At 46.7% G+C, this 19504-nt stretch overlaps 1 pseudogene; it reads right to left on the reverse strand.

Annotated features, from left to right (window-relative positions):
• Positions 1-1351: 1351 nt before the first annotated feature.
• LOC119922508 lies at positions 1352-2985 on the reverse strand (annotated as a pseudogene).
• Between the last annotated feature and the right edge of the window lie 16519 nt (positions 2986-19504).

Consider the following 19504-nt stretch of genomic DNA (forward strand, 5'->3'; position numbering starts at 1 on the left):
TGACGTCTCCCAAGGGCATAGGATAGTGCCCTGCACCCAGTAAGACAAACAGTATGGCTGAATGGATAGAGCATGGACCTGGAAGTCAGAAGGTCCTGGGTTTTTATCCCAGCTCTGCCACATGCTTGCTGTGTGACCTTGGGCAAATCACTTAACTTCCCTAGGCCTCAGTTACCTCATCTGTAAAATGGGGATTAACCTGATTACTTCATATCTACCCCAGCGCTTAGAACAGTGGTTGGCACATAGTAAGGATTTCACAAACACCCTAATAATAATAATCATATTATACAATAATTATTATTATTATTGAGCATTATTCATTGAAGTCTGTCTGCCCTTCTAGACTGTAAGATCACTGAGGGCAGGGAACACGCCTACCAACTCTGTTATATTGTACTCTCCCAAGTGCTGAGTACAGTGCTGTGTACACAATAAATGCTGAATAAATGCGATTGATAGATTGATGGATATTTGGTCTCACCCTGCTGAGCAGAACCAATGTCTCTGTCCCCATGAGGCAGGTCCAGATCAATTTTTACCAAGATGGGGAAGGGGAGATCACAATGCAGACAGAACTGGGGTGATGATGATCGTGGTATTTGCTAAACGTTTACTACGTCTCATGCAACGTTCTAAGCGCTGAGGGAGATACAAGGTAAGCAGGTTGAACTAAATCCGTGTCCCACATGGGGCTCTCAGTCTTAATCCCCAATTTACAGATGAGGTAACTGAGACCCAGAGAAGTGAAGTGACTTGCCCAAGATCACGCTGGGGAAGCAGCGTGGCTCAGTGGAAAAGAGCCCGGGCTTTGGAGTCAGAGGCCATGGGTTCAAATCCCGGCTCCGCCACTTGTCAGCTATGTGACTCTGGGCCAGTCACTTCACTTCTCTGGGCCTCAGTTCTCTCATCTGGAAAATGGGGATTACGTCTGTGAGCCCCAAGTGGGACAACTTGATTAGCTTGTATCTACCCTAGCGCTTAGAACAGTGCTTTGCACATAGTAAGCGCTTAATAAATGCCATTATTATTATTATTATTATTATTATTATTATTATTATCACACAGCAGATAAGTGGCAGAGCCAGGATTAGAACCCAGGTCCTTTTGACGCCCAGGCTTGTGCTCTCTCTACTAGGCCATACTGCTTCCCAGGGTTGGAGGCAGGCTACCACCTCAAGCCCCGTCAGGAAGACAGAAGCCGCCTTGACCACGCCTATAACCGCCTGAGCCCTGGGGGATGAGGGACAAGACCCCTTCATCACTAGTTCGGTGCCACCCCGTCTGGGACGCCTGGTCACCCTATTCTGGTGGGATGAGGTGTGCAGACAGGGATCCTTCCGGGTCCTTCCTATGAGGGACCCATGTTGGAAACTGGAGATTCTGTCTTCCAGAATCTTCTCATCCTCCTGTCCTCGGAAACCATAGGGAAGGGACTGATGACTGAGAATGTGAAGGACAACATCAGGTGACTGTTCACCAGCAAAGCTGACTTCTCTTTCACATTTATTAAAATGCTCAGCATGATGGACTGTCACCCGTAGTGGAGGACGAAGAGGGTGACCAGGGCTACGACTCCTTTGACTGCTCTGACCTCAGGCATCATCCCGGGGTACTGTCCGGGCACCTGGAGGTGTCGGACCTGCCGGTGGTGCTTGTACAGGACCCAGACCAGGTAGCCACTGGCCACGCTCATGAGCTCCACGAAGAATAGATCCTGGAGGGAGATCACGGCTGATATGAACTTGTACTTCCGAAGCGCTTCATACAGTGCTCTGCACACAGTAAGTGCTCGATAAATACGATTGAATGAATGAATATCATCATCATCATCATCAATCGTATTTATTGAGCGCTTACTATGTGCAGAGCACTGTACTAAGCGCTTGGGAAGTACAAATTGGCAACATATAGAGACAGTCCCTACCCAACAGTGGGCTCACAGTCTAAAAGGGGGAGACAGAGAACAAAACCAAACATACTAACAAAATAAAATGAATAGAATAGATATGTACAAGTAAAATAAATAAATGAATAGAGTAATAAATATGTACAAACATATATACATATATACAGGTGCTGTGGGGAAGGGAAGGAGGTAAGATGGGGGGATGGAGAGGGGGACGAGGGGGAGAGGAAGGAAGGGGCTCAGTCTGAGAAGGCCTCCTGGAGGAGGTGAGCTCTCAGCAGGGCCTTGAAGGGAGGAAGAGCGCTAGCTTGGCGGATGGACAGAGGGAGGGCATTCCAGGCCGGGGGATGACGTGGGCCGGGGGTCGATGGCGGGACAGGCGAGAACGAGGTACGGTGAGGAGATTAGCGGCAGAGGAGCAGAGGGTGCGGGCTGGGCTGTAGAAGAACAGAAGGGAGGTGAGGTAGGAGGGGGCGAGGTGATGGACAGCCTTGAAGCCCAGGGTGAGGAGTTTCTGTCTGATGCGCAGATTGATTGGTAGCCACTGGAGATTTTTGAGGATTTTTGAATATGACCAAGAGTCTTTGTGCAACAATATAGACTGGTGAATAATATTTGAGATCCAGCGGTATTGAAATAATGCTGCTGTTCTGGGCGCCTCTCACGCCCATTGGCACACTAATGTAAATCAACGGATTGAGGACCCAGGACAGGAGGAAGAAGGGGACGACACACTTGGGGAATCTGGCCTTGATTCGGGCACACCGGGGAGTTCTGGGTCTGATGGTGAAAGCCTGGAAGACGCTCAGGAGGCAGGTGACACAGATAAGGCCCCGGGCCACTCGGTACAGATACAGAAGTGTTTTACACCCCACATTGCCCAGGAAAAATCTCCATCCCCAATCTGAAAGTGTGTCCGGGATGCCCCTGGTGAGAAATATTGTGGTGTTCGCCAATGCCAGATGGGCGAGGATCAAGTCTGAGGAGCTGAGCCAGGCGCTGCTGGAGGCCAGGTGGATGTAAAACAGAAGGAGAAATAAATTTCCCGAGATCCCAGTGCTCATCTGCAATAGCATCACAAATTCTGCCGCCCCGCAAATTCCATGGCATTCATCTTCGTGAATTTCCAGTTAGACCTGGAAGAGGCCTGCAGAGCAAAATGAGAGGAAGACAGAGAGAGAGAGAGAGAGAGAGAGAGAGAGAGAGAGAGAGAGAGAGAGAGAGAGAGAGAGAGGTTAAGAAACAGTGAATAAGGGGAGAGAGATAAAGAAAGCAAGGCTGAGAAAGATGGAGGAAGGGAAGAGAGATAACGAGAGCCAGAGTAAGAAAGACTGAGGAAGAGAAGGGGAAGAACAAGGGCGAGACAGAATGTGGAAGGGAAGAAAGAGAAAAAGAACAAGGGTGAGAAAGAATGGGGAAGGGGAGTTAAAGAAAGACAGCAAAGGTGAGATAGCGTGAGGAAGGGGACGGGGGGAGAGCAAGGGTGAGAGGGAGGAAAGGGAGGGAGAGAATGACATAAGAAAGTGAGGAAGGGCAGAGAGAAAGAGCAAAGGCGAGAAAGAATGAGGAAGGAGAGAGAGAGGAAGAGAGAAAGAGTGAAGAAGGGGAGAGAGAAAAAGAGCAAGAGTGAGAAACAGTGAGGAAGGAGAGACGAAGAGAGAAAGAGTGAAGAAATGTAGAGAGAAAAAGAGCAAGGGTGAGAAAGGGTGCGGAACGGGGAGAGCGAAAGGGAGAGAGCAAGGGTAAGAGTGAGGAAAGGGAGAGAGAAAGAGAGGTAGAATGAAGAAGGGGAGTGAGAAAGAGAATAAGGGTGAAAAAAATGAGGAAGGGGAGAGAGGGAGAGAGCAAGGGTGAGAGTGAGGAAGGGTAGAGAAAGAATGAGTGAGGAGTGAGGAAGAGGAGAGAGAGAACAAGGGCGAGAAAGTGAGGAAGAGGAGGGAGAGAAAGAGAATGAGCAAGGAATGAGGAAGGGGAGAAAAAGAAAGCAAGGGTGAGAAAGACTGAGGAAGGGGGGAGAGAGATTGAGAACAACGAAAAAGGAAGGGGAGAAAAAGAACAAGGGTGAGAAAGAATGAGGAAAGGGAGTAAGAGAAAGTGAGCAAGGGTGAAAAAGACGGAGGAATTGGAGGGAAAAAGTTAATGTGGACATTCTCTCTTGCCTCATTACCTCATCTGTATAGTGGGGATTAAGACTGTGAGCCCTATTTGGGACAGGGACTGTCTCCAACTTGATTAGCTTGTATCTGTACCAACGCTGCATACAGGGTCTGACACATAGTAAGTGAGCAACAAAAATCACAAAAATTGTATCAACAAGACGTCCTTGGCATTTACAATGATGAACAGAATTGACAACATAGCGAAATTTACACCAGGTTTCACTTTTACGATACATCAGTTGGGATTTTTTAATAGCAATAGCCTCCTTTTGGGCACTAGTTTGAAGTCACAGCAATAGTGAGGGTGAGGTCACAGGGAAGGGAAAGTAATAGAGAAGTAATTTTCAGAAGCATAACGGGGTGAGGAAAATGGGGGAAGAAAGTTTAAAAAGGGTTGTGGAGTAAAATAGAGGAGTCTGGGGGATGGTAGGGGAAGTTACCCCACGACTGGGGCAGGGAATGTCACTGTTTATTGGTGTATTGTACTTTCCCAAGTGCTTAGCAAAGTGCTCTGCAGACAGTAAGAGCTCAATAAATGCAATTTAATGAATGAGTGAATGAATGCCTAGGGTGAGTTAGCAGGAAGGGATGAGATTTCCATTTTACTTGCAATGAAATTGAGTCCACACCCTTTTCTTTCTTGTAATGGTATTTGTTAAGTACTTGCTACATGCCAGGCACTGTACGAAGCGCAGGAAAGAGTCCCTGTCTCATGTGGGGGTCAGAGTCCAAGTAGACAAGGAATGTTCCCTCAAACACATTCATCTCATAGTCAGCAGCCTCATCTTCAAACTGAAGGAAAAGTCCAAACCCATCCTGACGGAACATAACCCTTATTCATTGACTAACCCTGCCAGCCTCCTATGAATCACTGTAGCATTCGTCTTTCAGCTGCCTTCATAGGCTGTGAGAAGCAGCGCGGCCTAGTGGATAGAGCACGGGCTGGGAGCCAGAAGGACCTGCGTTCTAGTCCTGGCTCCTTTCTGCTGTGTGACTTTGGGCAAGTCACTTAACTTCTCTGGACCTCAATTACCTCATATGGAAAATGGGGATAAATAAGAGATGGTATTTATTAAACACTTCATATGTGTCAAGCACTGTTCTAAGCACTGGTGTAGATATGAGATAATAAGGTTGGACCGTGAGGCTGTGAACCCTTTGTGGGATAGGGACTGTGTCCAGTGTGATTACCTTGTGTCTGTCTCAGAACATGGAACAGTGCTTGGCACATAGCAAATGCTTAACAAGTGCCATCACTATAATGGCTATTATTAATGTGCGCCAGTCTGTCTCCCACATTATATTGCAAGCTCCCTGAGGGTCAAGTTTTCTGCTTTTATCACATTCTTCAAGCACACAGTCTGGTGCTCTGCAAGCAGGGATTCACTTACTAATCCTCGTTGATTCATCGATTCAGTGGTCCCTGTCCTTTTTACGAGAGAAGCAGCGTGGCTTAGTGGAAAGAGCACGGGCTTGAGAGTCAGAGGTCATTGGTTCAAATTCCGGCTCCGCCAATTGTCAGCTGTGTGACTTTGGGCAAGTCACTTAACTTCTCTGTGCCTCAGTTACCTCATCTGTAAAATGGGGAATTAAGACTGTGAGCCCCACGTGGGACAACCTGATCAACTTGTATCCTCCCCAGCTCTTAGAACAGTGCTTTGCACATAGTAAGCACTTAACAATGCCATAATTAGTATTATTATAATTACTAATGATAATGGTAATGATAATGATATTACTAATAATTGTGGCATTTGTTAAGCGCTTAGTATGTGCCAGGCACTGTTCTAACCACTGGCGGGAATCTGAGCAAATCGGGTTGGACACAGTCCCTGTCCCACAAGGGGATCACCTTCTTACTCTACATTTTACAAATGAGGTAACTGAGGCATAGAAAATTGAAGTGATTTGCCCAAGATTACCCAGCAGAAACATGATGGAGTCAGGATTAGAACCCAGATCCTTCTGACTCCCAGGACCGTGTTCTATCCACTAGGCGACACTGCTTTTTGTGTCTACCAGTGGGACTCATCTGAGGTTGCATCTCTCCTTTCCGAGGATGCTGCCCCAGATGTCAGCTTATTCGTTTATGGCATTTGTAATGCACTTACTATTTTCAAGGCACTGTTCTAAACACTCTGGTTGATAAAGTTAACCAAGCTCGACACAGTCCCTGTTCTACATGGGTCTCACCATCTAAGTAGAAGAGAGTACAGGTTTTAACTCCCAATTTTGAAAATGAAGAAACTGAAGCAGAAAGGTGAAATGATTTGCCCAAGGTCTCACAGCCGTCATTCAATCATATTTATGAAGTGCTTACTGTGTGCAGAGCGCTCTACTAAGCGCTTAGGAGAGTACAATATAACAATATAGCAGACACATTCCATGCCTACCATGATCTTATGGACTAGAAGGGAAGACAGGAATTAGTATAAATAAATAAAATTACAATGAAAGAACTAGGATTAGAACCCAGGTCCTTTTACTCCCAGGCCCTTGCTCTTCTCTTTCCCTCAGGCCTCAGTTACCTATCCTCTATAATCCTCTATGAAATGAGGATTAAAGTACCCTCCGTACTCCTTAGACTGTGAGACCCATGTGGGACAGGCATTTGTGCCCGACCACAGAAAGGTGGTTCATTCATTCATTGATTCATTCAATCGTATTTATTGAGCGCTTACTGTGTGCAGAGCAGTGTACTAAACGCTTGGGAAGAACAAGTTGGCAACAAATAGAGACGGTCCCTATCCAACAACGGGCTCACAGTCTAGAAGGGGGAGACAGACAACAAAACAAAACATATTAACAAAATAAAATAAATAAAATAGTAAATATGTACAAGTAAAATAAATAGAGTAATAAATATGTACAAACATATATACAGGTGCTGTGGGGAGTGGAAGGAGGTAAGGTGGGGGGATGGGGAGGGGGAGAGGGAGTGGGAGGAGGGGGAAACATAGTAAGCATTTAACAAATACCATCTATAAATAAACCCAGAAACTGACCCTTCCAACACCGCAGATATGAGGTTATCCCATCTAATTCAAAGGGGCCCCTTCTCCAGAGGTCTTGGGGATGGACGAAGTGAGAATTGTGTAAGAAGGCTGGTTCAGAAATGGCTACCGAGGGCTCCCACTATACTGCTCCAGTCCAAAGCTCCCAAGTCCCCATTCAAAAGCAACTTGAAATCCAGAAATTCTGTGGTGGAGAGGCAACTCACCCACCCGCATCGCTCTCACTGACCGGAAGGGCAGAGGGCAGTCAATCAGACTCTGGCAGGAATGGGCCGAAGTGGAATTTATCATCCACTTTTTTTAAGCCTCCCCTCCTTCAGGGGTAGATTAGCCCGTGCCTGAATGAGTGGATGACTGAATTTTAATCCACTCTGACTCTCCGACAGGGAAACCCCTGGATATGCCTGCTTTTTCCTTCCCCATAATCTCTCCCGAGCTGGGAAAAGATGAGCTCAGAGTCCTCATCGTGTTAGCCCCCGTGAGACGCTCCTGTAGACACGTGGAAGCTTAGCATTCTATGCCAGCGCTTAGAACAGTGCTTTGCACATATTAAGTGCTTAATAAATGCCATTATTATTATTATTATTGTTATTATTATTATTATTATTATTATTATCCGGGCTTTTTCGTTCATTCACTGTCACATTCATAGAGCACTTACTGTGTGTAGAGCACTGTACTAAGCGATTTGGAGAGTATGATATAGCAATAAACAGACACTTTCCCTGACCACAATGGGCTTACAGTCTAGAGGGGGAGACAGACATTTATATAAATAAATAAATACATACATACATAAATAAATAAATAAATAAATAAATAAATAAATAAATAAATAACAGGTATGTACATAAGTGCTATGTGGCTGGGAGAGGCGATGAATAAAGGAGCAAGTCAGAACAACGCAGAGGGGAGTTGGAGAAGACCAAAGAAGGGCTTAGTCAGGGAAGGCCTCTTGGAGGAGATGTGCCTTCAATAAGGCTTTGAAGTGGGAGAGAGTCATTATCTGAGGATATGAGGATGAAGGGCGTTCCAGGCCAGAGGCAGGATGTGGGCAAGATAGACAAGGTCGAGGTTCAGTGACAAGGTTAGCATTGGAGGAGCCAAGTGTGCGGGCTAGGCTTTAGTAGGAGAGTAGTTAGGTGAGGTAGGAGGGGGTGCCAGTAGCCAGGTCCGTGTCTCTGGGCCGTTCCTGACACTCTCAGCTCCAGCTCACGCAGAGACACAGCCGATGCTGGGCCATTGCCCCTATTGGCATGTCTTGTCTTCATCATCTGGTCAAGGAGAGGGAGAAGACGGGAGGGAAATATCCACATGTAGATTTCTCATACCCCCCAGTCACCCTATAATTTGGAAGAGGCTTTGGGAGGAGGCTCCCGGTACTTGGAGCAGCAACATGGCCTTGTGGAAAGAGCATGGGCCTTGGGGTAAAAGGACCTGGGTTAATAATAATACTTCTATGAATAATGGTGCTTGTTAAGCTTTTACTACGTGTCAAGCACTGTTCTAAGCGTTGGGGTAGATACAGGTCAATTAGGTTGGACACAGTCCCTGTCCCACATGGGGCTCACACTCTTAATTCCAATTATGCAGATGAGGTACCTGAGGCCTGGAGAAGTTAAATTCATTCACTCATTCATTCATTCATTCAATGGTATTAATTGAGCGCTTACTGTATGCAGAGCACTGTACTAAGCGCTTGGGAAGTACAAGTAGGCAACATATAGAGACGGTTCCTACCCGACAACGGTCTCACAGTCTAGAAGGGGGAGACAGACAACAAAACAAAACATGTGGACCAGTGTCAAAATCGTCAGAACAAATATAATTAGAGCTCTATGCACATCATTAACAAATCAATAGAATAGTAAATATGTACAAGTAAAATAATGGAGTGAAAAATACGCACAAATATATAAAAGTGCTGTGGGGAGGGGAAGAAGGTAGGTCAGGTGGGGATGGGATGGAAGAGAGGAAAAAGGGGGCTCAGTTTGGGAAGACATCCTGGAGGAGGTGAGATCTCGTAGGGTTTTGAAGGGAGGAAGAGAGCTTGCTTGGCGGATGTGTGGACGGAGAGCATTCCAGGCCAGGAGAAGGACGTGGGCCGGGGTCGACGGCAGGACAGGTGATAACGAGGCCCAGTGAGAAGGTTAGTTAGTGGGAGAGGAGTGGAAGGTGCGGGCTGCAGTGTAGAATGAGAGAAGGGAGGTGAGGTAGGAGGGGGCGAGGTGATGGAGAGCCTTGATGCCGAGAGTGAGGAGTTTTTTTCCTGATGCATAGGATGACAGGCAACCACTGGAGATTTTTGAGGAGGGGACTCACATGCCCAGATTGTTTCTGTACAAAGATAATCCGGGCAGCAGAGCAAAGTATAGACTGAAGTGGGGAGAGACAGGAGAATCGGAGATCAGAGAGGAGGCTGATGCAGTAATCCAGTCGGGATAGGATGAGAGATTGAACCAGCAAGGTATCGGTTTGGATGGAGAGGATAGGGTGGATCTTGGTGATGGTATTGAGGTGAGACCGGCAGGTTTTGGTGACGGACTGGATGTGTGGGCTGAACGAGAGAGCAGAGTCGAGGATGACACCAAGGTTGCGGGCTTGTGAGAAGGGAAGGATGGTAGTGCTGTCTACAGTAACGGGAAAATCATGGAGAGGGCAGGGTTTGGGAGGGAAGATAAGGAGTTCAGTCTTGGACATGTTTCATTTTAGATGGCGGGCAGATATCCAGCTGGAGATGTCCTGAAGGCAGGAGATACGAGCCTGGAGGGAGGAAGAGAGAACAGGGACAGAGATGTAGATTTGGGTGTCATCAGCATAGAGATGATAGTTGAAGCCGTGGGAGCCAATGAGTTCACCAAGGGAGTGAATGTAGATAGAGAACAGAAGGGGATGTAGAACTGACCCTTGAGGAGCCCCTACAGTACGGGGATGGGAGTGGGAGGAGGAGCATGCAAAGGAGACTGAGAATGAACAGCCGGAGGGTTAAGAGGAGATCCAGGAGTGGACGGAGTCTGTGAAGCCAAGGTTGGATAGCGTGTTGAGGGGAAGGGGGTGATCCACAGTGTCGAAGGCAGCTGAGAGGTCGAGGAGGACTAGGATAGTGTATGAGCCTTTGGATGTGGCAAAAAGGAGGTCATTGGTGACCTTCGGGAGGGCGGTTTAGGTGGAGTGTAGGGGACGGAAGCCAGATTGGAGGGGGTCAAGGAGAGAGTTGGCGTTGAACAATTCGAGGCAGCGAGTGTAGACGACACGTTCTAGGAATTTGGATAGAAAGGTTAGGAGGGAGATAGGGCGATAAATAGAATTGGAGGTGGGATCAAGAGAGGGTTTTTTAGGATGTTGGAGACGTGGGCATGTTTGAAGGCAGAGGGGAAGGAACCAGTGGAGAGTGAGCGGTTGAAGATGGACGTTTCAGAGGGGAGGAGGGAAGGGGCGAGAGATTTCATAAGATGAGAGGGAATGGGTTCAGAAATGCAGGTGGCTGGAGTAGCACTTGAGAGGAGGGAGGATACCTCATCTGAAGATACTGCTGAGAAGGATGGGGGAATAGCGCAGAGGGTTGAGAGCGGGGGGGCGGGGGTTGGAGAAGGGGGAGGAGTGACTTTGGGGAGCTCAGACCTGATCGAGTTATTTTTACTAATGAAGTAGGAGGCCAGATCTTTTGGGCTGAGGTATGGAGGAGGGGGAGGAACAGGGCGCCTGAGAAAGGGAGTTAAATGTACGGAACAGCTGACGGGGATGATGGGCATGGGTGTCAATAAGGGAGGAGAAATAGTTTTGCCTGGCAGAGGAGAGGTCAAAGTTAAGGCAGGAAAGGATAAACTTGAAGTAAACAAGGTTGGCTTGGTGTTTAGACTTTCGCCAGCAGCGTTCAGCAGCTCGAACATAAGACCGAAGGCAACAGACAGTGGCATTGATCCAAGGCTGTGAGTTAGTGGTGCGAGAGCGGAGAAGGGAAAGGGGAGCGAACGAGTTGAGTTGAGTAGGTAGGGTGGAGTTAAGAGCAGTAATCTGGTCATCAGGATTGGGTAGAGGGGGTAGGGAGACGAGGTCGGGTGTGATGCGCTGAAAAAGATGGATGAGGCTGAGAGAGCAGAGGTCTCTGTGGGGTAGTAAGGGGGGAGGAGTGTGAGTCAGGAGGCATGTTAGAAGTCTATATTCAGAGAGAGGGATTTCAGAGTTGGTGAGGGTGGAGATAGTGCAACGGTAGGAGATGATGAGGTCGAGAGTGTGACCAAATTGGTGAGTGGGCGAGGTGGGGTGGAGCAGGAAGTTGGAATCGTCAAGAAGAGGTAAAAGGCGGGCGGCGGAGGAGTCACCAGGGACGTCCATGTGGATGTTGAAGTCTCCGAGGATCAGAGTGGGCATGGAAAAGGAGAGAAGGAAGGTGAGAAAGGGGTCAAAATCGTTACAAAATGTTGGATGTGGGGCTAGGGGGCGGTAGATGACGGCTACAAGAATCTGGAGGGGGTGGTAGAGGCGAATAATATGGGATTTAAAGGGGGGAAGAAAAGCGGGGAAGCCCGCTGTTGGGTAGGGACCGTCTCTATATGTTGCCAACTTGCACTTCCCAAGCGCTTAGTACAGTGCTCTGCACACAGTAAGCGCTCAATAAATACGATTGAATGAATGAATGAATTAATTAATCAATCAATCGTATCACAGAGAGCAGTTATCAATTAACATGCAGGAGCAGCAAATGATGTGCCCAAGGTCACAGAGCAGACATGTGGCAGAGCCAGGATTTGAACCCAGTTCCTTCTGACTCCCAGGTATTTATTAAGTGCTTACTATGTGCCAGGCACTACCCATGCTCAATCCACTAATCCACACTGCTTCTTCATCCCTGCTCTGCAAAATAATTGATGTGTGACTTTGGGCCAGTTGCTTAACTACTTTGTGCCTCAGTTCTCCTGTGTTCCTTCCTACTTAGGTAGTAAGCTGATCGTGTTTATTGAGCACTTACTGTGCCCACAGCATTGTTTTAAGTACTTGAGCACTTTGTTAAGCACGATGTGCCAGGCACTGTTCTAAGAGCTGGGGTAGATGCAAGACAATTGGGTTGGACATAGTCCCTGTCCACAATCGGCTCACAGTCTTAATTCCCATTTTACAGATGAGGGGACTGAGGCACAGCAAAATGACTCACCAGAGGTCACATGGCACACGAGTGGCAGAGCCGGGATTAGATGAGGAAGGGTTCTGACTTCTCTGTGCCTCAATTCCTCATATGTAAAATGGGAATTAAGACTGTGAGCCCCGTGTGGGACATGGACTGTATCCAACCAGACTATCTTGCATATTCCTCAGTGATTAGGACAGTTCCTGGCACATGGTAAGCATTTAACATGTACCATTAAAAAAAAACTAGTCATTACATAATGTGGCCTCTAAAATACTCAATGTTGGGAAATGGATCTCTGTCCATAAAGTCGATTGGCTTATCCTCCTCATAGGAATGGTGTCTTCTAACTCTATCATATTCTCGCAAGAGCTCACTATAAAACTCTGCACACAATAAGGGCTGAATCAATACCACTGACTGAAAGAATGATTGACAAACCAGGAAGGGAGAAGGGAAAGGGGTCTCTGCTAAACTGTCTTCTCCCAGAGGAGGGTCGATCGGACTTATCGTGGGCAGGAAATGTGTCTTTTTATTGTTGCATTTTACTCCCCCAAGTGCTTAGTACAGTGCTGCGCACCCAATAAAAGCTCATTAAATGCGACTGAATGAATAAATGAATGAAATCTCCACCAAAGCAGCAGCTGAGGAGAGTAAGAGTGGGTTGATGATGGACATGGCTGGGAACTCTGGGTGGGAATATTGTCTCTAAAATCCACAGATTTCTCCCTCCCCACCAATCACAACATCCATCTGAAATCCAAGGAGTAATCAATCAATGGTATTCATTTATTACTGTGTGCAGAGCACTATATCAAGCACTTGGGAGAGTACAATGCAATAGAGTAGGTAGACATGATGCCTTCCTGGAAGGATCTTACAGTCTACAGAAGGAGTTTTCAGTTCACAGGGTAGCGGTAGTCATTTTTGACCATGAGCTTTAAATCAATCAACGAATCAATCGATGGAATTTCCTGAGCACTTACTGAGTGGAGAACACCGAACTACATGCTTGGAAGAGTACAGAACGAAAGAGTTGGTAGACACGTTTCCTTCCAAGTACAAGCTTACAGTCTAGAGGGAGAGGGAGAATACAGAGTAGCAGCATGGCCTAATGGCCTAATGGCCTGGGAGTCAGAGGACCTGGTTTCTAACCCCTGCTCTGCCACGTGCCTGCTGCGTGTACTTGGGCAAGTCATTTCACTTGTCTGTCGCAGTTCCCTCAACTGAAAAATGGGTACTTAATACCTGTTCTCTCTCCTACTTAGACTGTGAGCCCCATGTGGGACCTGATTATCTTGTATCTATAGCATTGTTTAGTACAGTACTTTTCTGTGGTATTTGTCAAGTTCTTACTATGTGAAAGGCACTGTACTAAGCACTGAGGACTAAGTCCCCCTTTTACTCAGCTCCACCACGCATCCTCTCCCCGTCTCACTCCCTTTCCTCTACCCCCAAGTCCCACAACACTTCTGTATATATGTACATATATATAATTCTATTTATTTATTTCAATGCCTGTTTTACTAGTTCTGATATGGGAGAATCTGGGAGAAGACAGTTTAGCAGAGATCCCTTTCCCTTCTCCCTTCTTGGTTAGTCAATCATTCTGTCAGTCAATGGTATTGATTGAGCCCTTATTGTGTGCAGAGTTCAGTATACTGAGCTCTTGCGAGAGTGTGATAGAGTTAGAATACACGATTCTTATGAGGAGGGAAAGGGAACCATGAAGCCATATATATGTATATATATATATATATCTATATATCTATATCTATATCTATATATTATATTATTATTTTATATAATATATAAAATTCTATTTATTTATACTGATGCTATTGATGCCTGTTTACGTGTTTTGATATCTGTCTCCCCCCTTCTAGACTGTGAGCCTTTTGTGGGCAGGGATTGTCTCTCTTTGTTGTTGAATTGTACTTTCCAAGAGCTTAGAACAGTGCTCTGCACACAATAAGCATTCAATAAATACAACTGAATGAGTAAATGAATGAACAGAAGATAATCAGGTTGAACAGTTCCAGATGGGGCTCTGTGTCTTAATCCCCATTTTACAGATGAGGCAACTGAGCCACAGAAAAGTGAAGTGACTTGCCCAAGGTCACCCAGCAGACAAAAGGCTGTACATATGACTCCCAAGCCACTGCTCTACCCACTACTCGTTTGACACGTAGTAAGCATTTAGCAAATACCATAAGAATTGCATTCCGAAGTGAAGATTACATCGAGACGAATATATACAGACTGGGCTGATAGAGACTTTGTTATTGGAGCAACTCTGACCATGCATAGCGCTTGCAATGGTAGTATCTCACACACACACACACACACACACACACACACACACACACACACACACACATCACGCAGACTGGGCTAACGGCCGAGCCCGTGAGAGTGGGAGCCGGGAGGTATCTTGGAGCAGCCGGACATAGCGCTGAGGCTGACACATTGTCTCGGAAGGTGAATTATCAGCGGATCATCACGGGGAAAATTCGAGGCTCGACTTGTCAAATTGTCGGGACAACGGGGAGGGGAAAGTGGGCCTTTCCGGGGATATCCCAGTTGGAACGCCAGAACAAATCGATGCTCAGTCATTCCCTCACACACTCACACAAACACACCCACGAACATTAATGAGTCTCTGGGGGAGGGAAAGAGATGAGAAAAGGGACTGATAAGGGACTGATTCTGAGGATTCTTAGCCTCAGAATCAATCTGCAGTGTGAGCGAAGAAGATGGATGAGTAAGGACAGAGCCTTAACTTGGAAAGTGAGGATTCAGGGCGGCAATGTTTCTCCCGTGGTCTTAGATGGGACTGTGGGATGGGGGCAATGACTGGTTAACCCTGGGAATGTGCCTCGTGGAAAGAACATGGAGCTGAGTGTCAGAGGACCAGGGTTCTAATTCCGACTCCACCACTTGCCTGTTGCATAATCCTGGGTCATGTAACGTTTCTGTGCTTCAGTTACCTGAGGCACACAGCGACGGAGTTGAGTGTACCCTGTCCTACCAGGCTGAAGTCAGATCTTCTCCAGCCTCTCACTCTTCCTCCTCCTCGTCCTCCTTCTTCTCAGTCAACCCCTCTCTCACTCTCACCATCCTCTGGACCCGTTCTTATCCCTCCCCTCCTGGCTAGTTCACTCTGCTGCCCGGATTATCTTCCTACAGAAACGCTCCGGGCATGTTACTCCCCTCCTTAAGAATCTCCAGTGGTTGCCTATCAACCTTCTAATCAAGCAAAAACTCCTTACTCTCTGTTTCAAAACAGTTCATCACCTCGCCCCCTCCTACCTCACCTCCCTTCTCTCCTTCTACACTCCAGCCCGCACACTCTGCTCCTCTGCCGCTATGCCACTCTTCACTATGCGTCATTCTCGCCTGTTCCGCCGTCGATCCCTGGCCCACGTCCTGCCTCTGGCCTGGAAAACCCTCCCTCCACACATCTGCCAAACTAGTTCTCTTCCTCCCTTCAAAGCCTTATTGAGATCTCACCTCCTAGAGGAAGCCTTCCCAGTCTGAGACCCTCTTTTCCTCTCCTCCTCCTCCCCTCTCCATCGCCCCCCTCCCTCCCTCTGCCCTACCCCCCTTCCTCTCCCCACAGCACTTGTGTATATTTGTACATATTTATTCATCAGGGCGAAAACTCGAGGCTCAACTTGTCAAACTGTCGGGACAACAGGGAGGTGGAAGTGGGCAAATGTGTGTCTATCGACTCCATTCATTCATTCATGCATTCATTCAATCGTATTTATTGAGCGCTTACTGTGTGCAGAGCACTGTACTAAGCTCTTGGGAAGTACAAGTTGGCAACATATAGAGACGGTCCCTACCCAACAGTGGGCTCACAGTCTAGAAAGGGGAGACAGACAAGACAAAACATATTAACAAAATAAAATAAATAGAATCAATCTGTACAAATAAAATAAATGAGTAATAAATACGTACAAACATATATACATCTATGCAGTCTCTCCCCCCGGACTCCCGCCCATCTCCGCGCGTCTCTCCCCCGGGGCCCGCCGACCTTTGGTGTCAGAAGATGGTCTGGTTCATTCATTCATTCATTCATTCATTCATTCATTCATTCAATCGCATTTATTGAGTGCTTACTGTGTGCAGAGCACTGGACTAAGCGCTTGGGAAGTACAAGTTGGCAACATATAGAGACGTTCCCTACCCAGTCCCTACCCAGAGCTCACAGTCTAGAAGGGGGAGACGGACAACAGGACAAAACATATTAACAAAATAAAATAAATAGAATCAATCTGTACAAATAAAATAAATAGAGTAATAAATACGTGCAAACATATATACATCTATACAGTCTCTCCCCTGCGGCCCACCGACCTTTGGTGTAGCAGAAGACGGTCTGCTTGACGTTGTCCTGCTCCAGGGACATCTCGGGCCAGGCGGACCCACTCCTCCTCCACTCCTCCGACTACATTACATTGTTCTCTCCCCGGGGTTCTAACCCTGGCTCTGTCAGTTATCTTCTGTGTGAACCTGGGCAGGTTGCTTCACTTCTCACATCCCTCATCTGTAAAATGGGGATTCAATACCTTTTTTTTTTTGGTTTGAGCTAATGTAAGGCACAGTCCCTTTCCCAATGAGTGCTCACAGGTTAAATTGGAGGGAGGAGGATTTTTCTCCATTTTATAGATAAGGTACATGAGGCCCAAAGAAGTTCAGAAACTTGCCCAAGGTCAATTGGCAGACAAGTGACAGAGTTGGGATTAGAATCCAGGCCCTCTGATTTCCAGGCTTGGGTCCTTTCCACTAGGCCAAGCTCGTTCCCTTTTATCCCTCCTACTTGCACTGTGATCTCCATTTGGGACCTGATGAACTCGTATCTACCCCAGCATTATCACAGTGCTTGGCATATAGTAAGCACTTAACGAGTAAGTGCTCAATAAATATGACTGAATGAATGAATGAATGAAAATACCTTAATAATGATGATGATGATAATAAAATTAATATTATACTGCAAGCATGGGCAGCAGAGCCCCTAATATAAGTCTCAGATAATAATAATGATGGTACTTGTTAAGGGTTTACAATGTGTCAAGCAGTGTTCTAAGCCCTGGGGTAAATACAAGATAGTCAGATTGGACACAGACCCTGTCCCACATTGGGCTCACAGTCTAAATCTCTTTTTTACAGATGAGGTAACAGAGGACCAGAGAAGTTGCCCAAGGGCACACAGCAGACAAGTGCCGGATCCGGGATTAGAACCCATGTCCTTTTGACACCCAGGCCTCAGCTCTTCCATTAGACCATGTTGCTTCCCCCCTGGTCTATAATGGGGTGATAAAGGCAATGTTTTGGGTCACTGCAGTTGGAGATGGGTGTAATGGGACACATCAAAACTCCACCTCCGTTCTACCAAGTGTCCGGAAAGATGATAATGGGTAGACTATGTGGAAGAAAAACTTCATGGATTCCGCATTTTATTTGAGCAGGTATGTTAGAGACAAGGTTATTATTACAAGCGCTTCTTCAAGCACTAGTAGGGTTGACGGGCAGAGTTTCCTCAACTTAACTCCACTCCAGTTGACGGGCAGTTCCTCAACTGCCAGCTCACCTCTGAGTAATCCAGAGTTTCTGATTTAATCATAGAGTACAAATAAGGATAAATACATCAGGATGGGTAGCAATACCTCCTTGGGAAGGGGTTTCCCATCCAGCCCCTCACCTTGTTTAAGCAGAGAGAGATTAAGCGCCCCCCAGCCCCACAAAAGGAGTAGCTTCATGTTTTCGGTTACTCCTTTCAACAGACCTAGAAAACAAAGGGAAGTTGGGTTGTGAAGTTGATTGCCTTGACAACCACACCCAGGGGTGATCCATCAGGCCTAGAGCTGAAAGGGCTGAGAGAGAAAGAGGGCAAATGCAAGGCCTTGACCCTTGTGCTTCCACAAATATTGGGTTGGTCTGAGCTAGAGTGGAATTTCTGAAGTCCTCTTGTACCTCGGTCTCAGCGGACAGAACACAGACGAAGGGGTCAGAGGATCCGGGTTCTAATCCTGACTCTGCCAATCACCTGCTGTGTGTGGACAAGTCACTTCACTTCTCTGTGCCTCAGTTTCCTCATCCATAAAATAGGGATTGAATATTCGTCCTCCCTCGTACTTAGACTGTGAGCCTCATGTGAGACAGGGACTCTGAAATGATTATTTTGTATCTTCCCCAGCGTTTAGTAAAGTGCTTTGCACTTAGTAAACATTTCAACAAATACCGTAATTATCACTACCAAAGTATTTGGTTCTATAGATTCTCTCGTTAACCCAGTGAAGCAGAGGGATTGAAACCCAAGTCATTTCTTCACTCAGTCCTACCCCTCACCCCTCATTCTACTCGAGGTCAACCCCAGGTAGTCTCATCTCTCTCTGATGAGTCCTCCCAAGAATGATGGACATGCACGGCGTACTTCCCCAAAATTCTGAGAGCCTTTGCATCCTGGAGTATTCTCTTTTTTATGGTATTTGGTGAGCGCTTACTATGTGTCAGGCACTGTGCTAAACTCTGGGGTAGGTATAAGCTCATCAGCTTGGATCCAGTCCCTGTTCAAAGTCTTAATCCCCATTTTACAGGTGAAATAACAGGTGCAGAGAAGGGAAATGACTTTCCCAAGGTCACATAACAGACAAGTGGCACATCTGGGTTGAGAACCCACGTTCTCCGGACTCCCGAGACCTTGTGCTCTCCACTAGAACGTGCTATTCTTCTTCCACAGAGCACTCATCAGGACACAGTCTTTGGCTTGGACTGAAGAACTAACCAGAAATTTGGGACTGATTTGGTTTTATGAACAGTGTGGATTAGTGGAGAGAGTACGGGCCTGGGAGTCAGAGGACCTGGGTTCTAACCCTGGATCCACCACTTGCTTACTGGGTGAGCTTGAGCGAGTCGCTTCACTTCTCTCTGTCTCAGTTACCGTGTCTGTAAAATAAGGATTCAGACTGTGACCCCTATGAGAGAAAGGGACTGTGTCCAACCTGATTACCTTGTATGTACCCCAGTGCGTAGTAAAATATCTGGAACACCGTAAGCACTTAATAAGTACAACAACAACAAAAATAATAATAATAAGAAGAAGAAGCACGTAACAAATACCATAAAAAGTGGTTTAGAGATTTGTTATAGAAAAGTAAAAAATGATATCTCTGTCTTTGTCCCTCGGTGTCCTTTGTCTCTCTCCCTCCCCCCCCCTTCCTCTCTCTCACCTGACCCCTCCAGGTAGCTTTGCGAGTGTCCTTCTCTTCTTCTAATTGGAAAT

The sequence above is a fragment of the Tachyglossus aculeatus genome, unplaced genomic scaffold, assembly GCF_015852505.1.
Source record: "Tachyglossus aculeatus isolate mTacAcu1 unplaced genomic scaffold, mTacAcu1.pri scaffold_105_arrow_ctg1, whole genome shotgun sequence".
Taxonomy (NCBI): domain Eukaryota; kingdom Metazoa; phylum Chordata; class Mammalia; order Monotremata; family Tachyglossidae; genus Tachyglossus; species Tachyglossus aculeatus.